Source organism: Pinus tabuliformis, chromosome 6, assembly GCF_031772625.1.
Source record: "Pinus tabuliformis cultivar Carrire ecotype Pingquan chromosome 6, CPIR1, whole genome shotgun sequence".
NCBI lineage: Eukaryota > Viridiplantae > Streptophyta > Pinopsida > Pinales > Pinaceae > Pinus > Pinus tabuliformis.
In genome coordinates this window covers 488,655,651-488,666,220 of record NC_142292.1, presented here as the reverse complement: position 1 = coordinate 488,666,220, position 10,570 = coordinate 488,655,651, and the positions used below count along the sequence as shown (strand labels likewise).

At 34.0% G+C, this 10,570-nt stretch overlaps 1 non-coding gene across 1 annotated transcript; it reads right to left on the bottom strand.

Moving 5' to 3' along the window:
• Positions 1 to 719: 719 nt before the first annotated feature.
• On the bottom strand, positions 720 to 793 carry TRNAE-UUC (transfer RNA glutamic acid (anticodon UUC)). The gene has a single exon. It is a non-coding gene; the product is annotated as a tRNA-Glu (tRNA).
• Positions 794 to 10,570: the final 9,777 nt, after the last annotated feature.

Below are 10,570 nucleotides of genomic sequence, written 5' to 3'. Positions count from 1 at the left end.
TCCACTAAAATGTTGGAAACATTGCCAAGGCCCCATGCAAAATGAACTATTTTGTTTTCTCCATCATCATATAAACTTTTACCCTCCACCCATCAAACTAATATGATAAATAATATATTAAAAAATAATTTTAAAATAATAATTATAATTATCTTAACATATTTGAAAAAATAACATATTTAAAAAAAATAATAATATTAATATAATAAATATAAACATTTATTATTAATAAAAAAATTCAAAATAACACATATTGTGAAATCATATAAACATGTAAAATAATATGAAGTCCTTTTTATTTAATCCCTTAAAAGATCCATATCCATGTTAGAGATAGGTGTGGTGCTCTTACTAATATAGGGATAATATTATTATGATAAATAAATATTAAAAATAATTATAATTATATATATATATATTTGTATTAATATTAAGATAATAGTTTTTTTTTTTAATCCCTTAAACGATTTATAAAGAATCCATATCCATGTTAGAGATAGGTGTGGTGCTCTTTGTGATAGTATTATTATGATAAATAAAATATTAAAAATAATTTTAAAATTATATATATATATATATTAATATTAAGATAATTAGTATAAATCAAAACATAGTTTACGTCGCGAATCACTTAACATAGTCTGTCACGATCGACAAGAAGGTGGCGCCGATTGAGATATGTAATCGTTGGACCACTTCCATTCCTTCCAAAATAGACTTTCCGTTGCCGGGATTTGAACCCGGGTCGCCTGGGTGAAAACCAGGTATCCTAACCGGACTAGACGACAACGGATATGGAAAGATTTCTCCTGAGAAAGAATTAATATTGCCGTACCGTCAATAAGTGCATGTTATAAAATTGTTAAAATAACTGCCATCAAGGTGGCGCAGCGGAAGGTTGTTGTAGCAACGCTCAACGCTCCACGGCATTGGCGCCCAATATAATAATAAGTTTAAAACTGAAACATTTGAAATTTCTCTCTACATAAATAAAAATTGAAAAAATATTATTGCTTTAGTAAAGAAAAATATTACTAAATATTGAATGGGTAACATGGGTAGGCTCCTTAAAATGAAGATACCTAAAAAAAGAATCAAGTAAAAAATTAACCATGACAAGGTTTAAGAGGAAGCCTCGAGGCTAACAAGGTGTCAGGGTATCTTTTAAGACCAAAGGAGCTATAACATTTTTATGATTATATTTTATTTTATCTATTTAAGAGATGTTATTGTCAATGTTAATGCTCATAATTTAATGGGAAAACGTTGTAACTTTTAAGTTATATTGTAAAATCAATATTGATTTTTCTTAGCTTCATATATATCAAGTTGTTAGAGAAATTATAAAGATTAAGCGTGTTTTTTTTAGAATCTTAAAATTCGAAGAAATGTTTACAAATTAAGGAATTTGATTTATCATAATATTTGATAAATTTAGAGTTAATATGGATTTAGGTTAGTTTTAATTGTGGTGGTTGTGTAAAAGATATGTTTTAGTTCATATGAGAAAGGATGTTAAAATTGAAGTTTGATTAAACATTTAACTTATGATATTCTTTAACAAATTGTGATCATCGTCACTTATAGTTTGATGGTCCTAGATAGTCTAAATGGAAAATATATTGTTTTAATGCTTTTGATTTGGATTGGACCATTATATTATTTGTCATTCATTGATGCTTTTAGAGTGCAAAAAATTGGAGGAATCAACATTTATGGTCATTTTAACGGCGGGTCCCAATTTGGACAATTGGGATCTTAAACCTTCTAGAGCCATTTTGAGTCATTAAATGATGTTTGTTGGGGTAAAAACACCTTAACTAATGTTAGACCCTCCAACGTTGTTCTACACTTATAGACCTTTCCAATAGTCTAAGAATGACATCAATAGGAGCTTGTATACAAAAGTTACACCTCTCAGAAGTTGACCTATCATGTTGACCTCCATGATACAAGAGAGTGACATGTCAACCTTTGTTACTCATGCATATGGGGCTAGCCATGTGTAGCCTTTCAAGAAGACTCTAGAAGGTCTAAAGCCATAACTTGAGCTGAGAGTTGAGGGAGTCAAAATGTTACCCTTAGTTGGCTATCAAACTATGTTAAATATTGGGTTGTTAGGAGGAGTAGGGGTTTCATTCTATGCTACTGTACTTTCCTCCATAGTTGAGAAAAGAAACTAGGAGTGGGAATTTAGAGAGCATAATAGAGTGGGTCAAAGTTCTGTAGTAGCCTTACAGTCCATAGGTCTTAGGTAACTCCATAGAGAGTACCTCTTCCTTTGTACTTGCATATTTTCATACCAAAGAAAAGAGAGCAGAGCAACCTCAATTTTTAGCTAGGTTTTCTATTGTAAGGGTTTACCAGGGAAAAAATTGTGTCAATTGTGGATGGGGTGCGTGTATATTGATTTTTATTCTCTATTTTTCACATTTCATCTATTTCATTTATTTAAGTAGAAAACCAATTATTAAATAATTTGAAATCTAAAGTAATTAACCTACAAAGCATAGATCTCAGTAATTTTATCAAATCCATTGTGATAAATTGTTCAAGTGGAATATCCATGGAATTTTACAAATCAACTTTTAATAGGTGTAACATGATTAGTGAAATGTATTACTTCAAATATGGAATCCCCACATAGTTTTTGAATCTTACTAAAGCATAAATGGGATGTTATGGAGGGTAAATTTTCAAGATTATACATAGATTGTTTGGCAATTCCAAGAGCACCATTGACAATTCTGGCATAGGTCCATAAGTTTGAAGTAAGCATCACCCTAGCTCCAATTGAAATAAATAATTCAACCTTCAATTGTTCCTCATCTTCTTTAGTAAAAGCCAAAGGCTTGCTTCTTACCATTATGGAAACACTATGTGCATTAGGGTGAGGTAGGCATATCAAAGAATGATTATTATTAGTGTAGACATCATCATTTATTAAAAACAAATATATTACCTTATCAAATGACTCTTTTTTGGAGCCATCTAAAGAATAATAAGTATAAGCCAATAGTAAGTTTTAGTCTTCGACGATTGTAATTGCATCTCTCACATTCAATAGCAAATAAAAAAACCACTTCTAATACCAATTATCTCCATTTTCCATCAACGCTATATTAAGAGACATAATAGTTTTTAATAAGTCCCATATTTCTCTCACAAAACCTTCACATGCATATACAAATTTGTCCCTAATTTGAGGAAGTTGTCCAAAATCATTGATTAATATAATTGATCTTCCTCCATAAAGAATACATGAATTTTTAGGAAAATATTAATAAAGTTAACATATTTTCTATATAAAACTCATCTCATCAATAGTGATATATTTGACATGTCCCTTCTCTTCTTATAAGCTAATCAAATGTGACCCATGTAAATTGGTCATGTGCTTGACTAGTATATGAAGTGCAAAGTGTACTATTGATGTATGTATGTTGAATGTTACAACATTGGTTGGGATAAGAAGGGGATCTTCTGGAGGAAAAACATAATTTCAAGGTTCTATCTAATGCTTTCATTGAAGTAAGGATTTCTAATATCGATGGTCTCCCCAAATAAGTCTTCTACAATTCTATATTGTTTTTCTTAATAAACATGTAGAGATTGTATTAATAAAAGAGAGATACAGCTTAAACCAATACATTTCATCTAAAAAATGCTTGGATCAAAATTCCTTGAAGGTTTGGATTAGTACACATAGATACTGTTATGAAACCAGCTCAAGAAAAGATAGAAAAGATAGATCAACGCCTTAGAATTCAGCCTCTTTGAGGGGGCAACCTCCTTTACATTACATAAATGAACAATTCTTGGATGATTCAAATGACAAAACCTCCTTTCTATATATAGGAGTCTATGGAGTCACAATATAATCCAGCCGACCTAACAATAATAATATAAAGCCACAAAAATAACAATAGAGGGATTCTATGGGCACATTAATAACAATATGGGGGCAATGGGGGCACAACAATATAAATAAGGGGTATAACTACAATAGTAATGGGGTAATTACTAGTATTATAGGGACCCAACATGCCCCTCTCCTTCAAAAAAGTGTTGTCCTCAACGCTTGAGTAGTTTTGGATACTTCTGCATAAAATTCTCATCCTCCCATGTGGAATCTTCAGCGGATAAGTTCTTCCACTTGATAAGGTACTCTGAAATTGATCGATTTCGTAGTTGTCGAGTTCTTGTTTCTATAACTGCTTCCGCTTCCAATATAATTTTTCCTTCCTCGTCAAGTTCTGGCAATATTGTTTGAACTAGGAGCTTGTCGCCTATAACCTTCTTTAAGCCTGAAACATGGAAAACTGGGTGCAATCGAGAAGCTGCAGGAAGCTCCAATTTGTATGCCATAGCACCAATCTTTTGCAACACCTTGTACGGACCATAATACTTTGGTGATAATTTATTATCCTTCTTAGCTTGCTTGAGGGACATTTGCTTATATGGTTGTAGCCGTAGGAATACCCAATCACCTACATCAAAACTTCTTTCACTGCGATGTTGATCTGCCTGTTGTTTCATTCTATTCTGTGCCAACGCGAGGTTATCCTTTAAGAGTTGGAGGACTTGTTGTTGATGTTCGATGTGATGTTCCACTGCCTGAACCTTAGAATTTTCTCTTAAATATGATGTGATGGATGGTGGTTGATACCCATAAAGTGCCATAAATGGGGTCATTTTTGTTGCTGTATGAAAGGAAGTGTTATACCACCATTCAGCCAGAGGAAACCATTTGACCCATTGTGTCTGTTTATCAGATACAAAGCAACAAAGATATCCTTCCAAACATTTGTTTACTATCTCAGTTTGCCCATCAGATTGAGGATGATAAGATGAGCTATGAGCTAACTGAGTACCAAGACAAGAAAATAATTGTGTCAAAAAATTTCCAGTGAAAATGGGATCTCTGTCACTTACAATAATCTTTGGGTTTCCATGTAGCTTTTGAATTGTTTCCTTAAATGCAGTAGAAATTGTACTGGCTTTAAATGGATGTGATAATGCACAAAAGTGTGCATACTTGGTAAGTCTGTCAACTACCACCATGATGACACTCTTTCCCTCAAACTTGGGTAAACCTATGATAAAATCCATTGATACCTCCTCCCAACGTTGGCTTGGAATGGATAAAGGTTGTAATAGACCCGGTGTCTTAATTGTTTCAACTTTATTTTGTTGGAAAACCAAACATTCTGCCACAAACTTTTGAATATCTGATTTAAGGCCATCCCAAAAAAATTCCTTCTTAACCCTGTGGTAAGTTTTTAAAAATCCTGAGTGCCCTCCTAAGGGAGAAGTGTGCAATTCCATAAGAATCTTTTGTTTTAGCTGGGAATTCTTACAGAGGTATAAGCGATCTTTGTACCATAACGAATCATTTTTCCAGCTAAATGTATCAGACGTACTGGAATCTTGTTGTAGCTTTTGAATAAGTGCCCACACTTCTTCGTCATTCTTCCATTCCTCCCTTGCTTCATTTATCCAATCTGGTTGGATGATAGAAATAGCGCACAACAATGCTTCCACATCCTCATCCTTCCTTGAGAGTGCATCTGCCACCACATTTTGCTTCCCTTTTTTGTAGATGATGTCAAAGTCATAACCCAACATCTTTGTGACCCACTTTTGTTGCTCTTCAGAGGATAATCTTTGTTCTAAAAAGTATTTAAAGCTATCATGATCCGTTTTTACCTTGAAGTGTCTTCCCATTAGGTACGGTCGCCATTTCTTAAGTGCATGGAGTATTGCCAACATTTCCTTCTCATAAATAGATTTGCTTAGAAACTTTCCCTTGATTGGACGACTTTCAAAAGCAATGGGTCTTTCATCTTGCATTAGAACAGCACCAATTCCATTTCCTGAAGCATCACATTCCACAATAAAGGTTTCTGTGAAGTCCAGTGTAGCTAAGACCGGTGCTTGGCACATTGCCTCTTTAAGATGTTCAAAGGCCTTTGTTGCTTCCGGAGTCCATGAAAATGCATCTTTCTTCAATAATGTCGTTAGAGGTGCTGCTATTCTCCCATAATTCTTAACAAACTTGCGATAATACCCTGTCAACCCAAGAAATCTGCGCAAATGCTTTATGGATGTGGGGATTTTCCATTCCTTAATGGCTTTAATTTTGGTAGGGTCTACCTTAACTCCTTCATGAGATACAATATGACCCAAATATTCCACCTCCTGGACTCCAAAGAAACATTTGGATCTTTTGGCATATAATTGTTTCTCCTCCAATAGTTGTAGCACCTTGTCAACATATTCAACATGATCCTTCCAAGACTTGCTGTAGATAAGTATATCATCAAAAAATACTAACACAAATTTTCTAAGGAATGGTTTGAAAATTGAATTCATCAAACCTTGAAATGTTGAAGGTGCATTGGTAAGGCCAAAAGGCATGACCAAAAATTCATAATGACCCTCATGAGTTCTAAATGCCGTTTTCGGAATGTCTTCAATCTTCATTCTGATTTGATGATATCCTGAACGAAGATCCAACTTGGTGAAGTAAATTGATCCATGCAATTCATCCAGTAATTCATCAATGACAGGAATGGGGAACTTATCTTTAATAGTGAGCTTGTTGAGCTCCCTATAATCTGGACACATGCGCCATGATCCATCCTTCTTGTGCACCAATACTACTGGAGCAAAGAAAGAACTTTGACTCGGTTGAATTATACCAGCCTCTAGCATTTCTGCAACCATACGTTCAATTTCACTTTTTTGGACATAGGGATATCTGTACGGCCTGATGTTTGGAGGAACACTTCCTGGAATGAGATGAATAGCATGATCATGATCACACATAGGTGGGAGACCTTTGGGAGTCTCAAATACCTTGGAATGATTGTCCAGGACTTTTTGGAGATCTGGAGAAATAGATGATTCTAATGTGGAAACATCTAGCGAACATAATTGTGCAATTACACCCCTTTGCTCCTTTTTTAGAAGCTTTGTCATACCATTAGAGCTGATTATCTTTCCTGGTTTCCCTGCAATACCCCTTAATTCAACTTCCTTTCCTTCCACAGAAAATTTGATGAAAAGTTCTTGAAAATTAAAAGCTATTGTACCCAATGATTGTAGCCATTGGACTCCTAGTACAACATCAGCACCTCCCATTGGAATGGAAAGCATTGGGCTAGTCAATACATATTCTCCCATGGATAGCTTGATATTATGGCACTTTCCAGAGCAATTTATTGTTCCTCCATTTGCAATCATCACTTGACACTTTGGTGCTGGATATAGGAAGCAATTCAATTCTTTTGCTACCCTACAATGAATAAAATTGTGGGTGCTTCCTGAGTCAATCAACAATATCACCTTTTTCTTCTTGATTTGTCCTTCTATCTTGATGGTTTGAGGAGTGGTAATTCCCGCCAATGCATTACAAGATATGGTTGGATTTATTTGTTCTTCATCTAGGCTTTGTTCCTGGAGCATATCCTGTTCTTTTGACCTTTCTTGCTCCTTTTCTTCTTCCTCTTCACAATCTATGTAGAATAATTTCTTCTCAGCACACTTATGACCTTTAGTGTATTTGCTATCACAACTATAACAAAGCCCTTTTGCTCTTTTTTCTTCCAATTGTTGTGGTGTCAACCTTATAGGTTGTGGAAGACTAGGGGCAATTGCACTTCCGTCTTTATAGTTGTGAGTGGTATGCTTCCTGGTTGCCATAATTTTGCTTTCCATTTTTCTTGCTAACCTGAATGCCTTCTCTAATGAATCAGGTTCCCAAAGTCGAACATCATGTTGGATATTATCCTTTAAAGACCCTATAAAACATCAATCCTATGCTGCTCTGGAATATCTTTTACCCTTATGTTCAATTTTTGGAACTCCTCAATGTGCTCCATTATTGAACCCTTTTGTTTGAGACTTATCAATTGGCTAAAAAAAGTGTTGCTTTTTGTATCCTCATAATGTGCTATCAATTCTTCTGTAAAAATTGCCCAAGTGATAAATTGTTTACGAGAACAAAGCCATTGATACCATACAAATTGATTTGGTTCCAAATATAAAGTTGCCATACGTACCTTTTGTGTGTTTTGCACATTATTGAGATCGAAGAACTGCTCCATCTGTAATATCCATGTGGCGGGATCCTTGCCATCAAACTTCCTCATATCGATTTTTGGAATATGGTGGGTCTTCGATCCAACATTAGAGTCTATGGAATCATGATTAACATTTCTTTTGTTCACATCATGAGTTTCCTTTACAACCTTTTTACCATTAGTAAGTATTTCTTGAAGAAAATTTGTCAAATCTGTCTTCAAATCTGCCATGTCTGTCTTCAAATCTGTCCTCAAATCTGTCTTCAGATCATCCATCTTAGCTTCCATGCCCTTTATCTTAGATTCCACGTCATTTATCTTAGCATCTGTTAGCTTTTGTGAGTGTGACATTTGTTGCACTTGTTCTTGTAATTTTGATATATCATGTAGCATTTCTTCCTCTTCTTCATGAGTCATGCTAGAGCTTTCAGGTTCCTTACTAGGTGTTTGCATTTTTTTTCCTCGGGGCATCAGTTACCGATAATAATGCTTTACTATGCCCTTTGAATTCCTTCAAACCAAGCTTATGCAAAAATAAAAAATAAAAACTACACACCTTTTTTTTACTTTGTAGAAGCCTGATATTGAATCTGATGTATCTTTGTAATTTCGAATCATCCAGTTCTGAAATTGTGACCTGTAGTAGCCTTCTATGTCCTCTTTCCAATTCCACTAGTCTGATCCAAATTGGATTCTCCAAGAAAGAGTTATGCACAATCTCCCGCAGTGACCTGATTATAGACTAGTTCAGTAGAGCGAATTTGTATGAAGTACCACGTGTCACTGTTTCAACCTTTGACTCTGAAAAATATATAAACGAAAACTACAGTCTGTCCTCTTTCTGTACCTTCTTACGAAATTTCAATTCGATGCTCAGAAAGAAAGTTATGACGATTTTCCCCAGGTCACCTGTTTTGAGTGTAATTCAGGAGTCTGCAAAAAGACCAACTTCCTAAGATCATATCTCCGAAAATATCGCGCTAAATGCTCTGAAATTCAGACCCAAGATTCAGCGCGATTTCTTCTCAAATGGGTTTTTTTTGCGACTTCTGAAACGTCACAGAAAAAAAGTTATAGCGAAAATGCCACGATGACCTGTTTGGAGCAGCGAAACCCTAGAATCCAAAGCTCTGATACCAAATGTTATGAAACCAGCTCAAGAAAAGATAGAAAAGATAGATCAACGCCTTAGAATTCAGCCTCTTCGAGGGGGCAACCTCCTTTACATTACATAAATGAACAATTCTTGGATGATTCAAATGACAAAACCTCCTTTCTATATATAGGAGTCTATGGAGTCACAATATAATCCAGCCGACCTAACAATAATAATATAAAGCCACAAAAATAACAATAGAGGGATTCTATGAGCACATTAATAACAATATGGGGGCAATGGGGGCACAACAATATAAATAAGGGGTATAACTACAATAGTAATGGGGTAATTACTAGTATTATAGGGACCCAACAGATACAACCTAAAACCTTGCACCAGTATACCTATCTACCGAAATTTTAAAAACATTTTAGCGAAATACTTTCCAAAAATTTCTTAAAATCCAAATATATTTACAGTCCATTTTACTTAACTTTTTTGCTTTATATGAATTTTTTCCTCTCCTGGAAAATTGCCTTTTATCTTTTTCTTAACTTGGGTCCAACCCAAATTTCCAATCGTTTATGGAGAATGACCCATTGTTTATGGGGTTACGATTCTATATTGTTATCTTTGTCTTTGCACTCTTTTTTGATTGATATATTATCTTATGCGTTGACCCTTACGTTTCAAATCAGAAGTTGCCAATAAGTCGCACTTTCAAATCTATGTTGTTCATGATATTGTTTTTTAGTTCTTCCACTTGTTTACATGATTCATTCTTTATGCATCAATCAAGACATTTTCGTACCACCCTTTTTTATTCTTCATTTTTTTTTAGCATTATTAGTATTCTCATCGTGGGGAGACATGATTATGTTTGGTTTCATATTTAACCATTGATGTGTACCTTTTAATACTAAAGAAACATTAAATTCAATGCATCATAAGAAGGAACATGGTTGTCAATGTAGAAATAAATGCAATATAAGGAATAACTTAACAATGGTATATTGAAATCAATACATTTGAGAGAAAAACATAATTATAAATCTATTTTGAAATGGGTGACTTTTAATACTAAAGAAACATTAAATTCAATGCATCATAAGAAGGAACATGGTTGTTTAGGGTAGAAATCAATCAATGCAATATAAGGAATAACTTAACAATGATATATTGAAATCAATACATTTTATAAGGAATAACTTAATAATGGTATATTGAAATCAATACATTTTAGAGAAGACCATAATTATAAATCCATTTTGAAATCAATGTATTTAAAAAAGGAACTTAAAAACAAGATGCTTAAATTGATACATTTGAAGAATAATCATATTGTTTCAGTCATTTTTTCCATTTCATCCAAAAAAATGATATT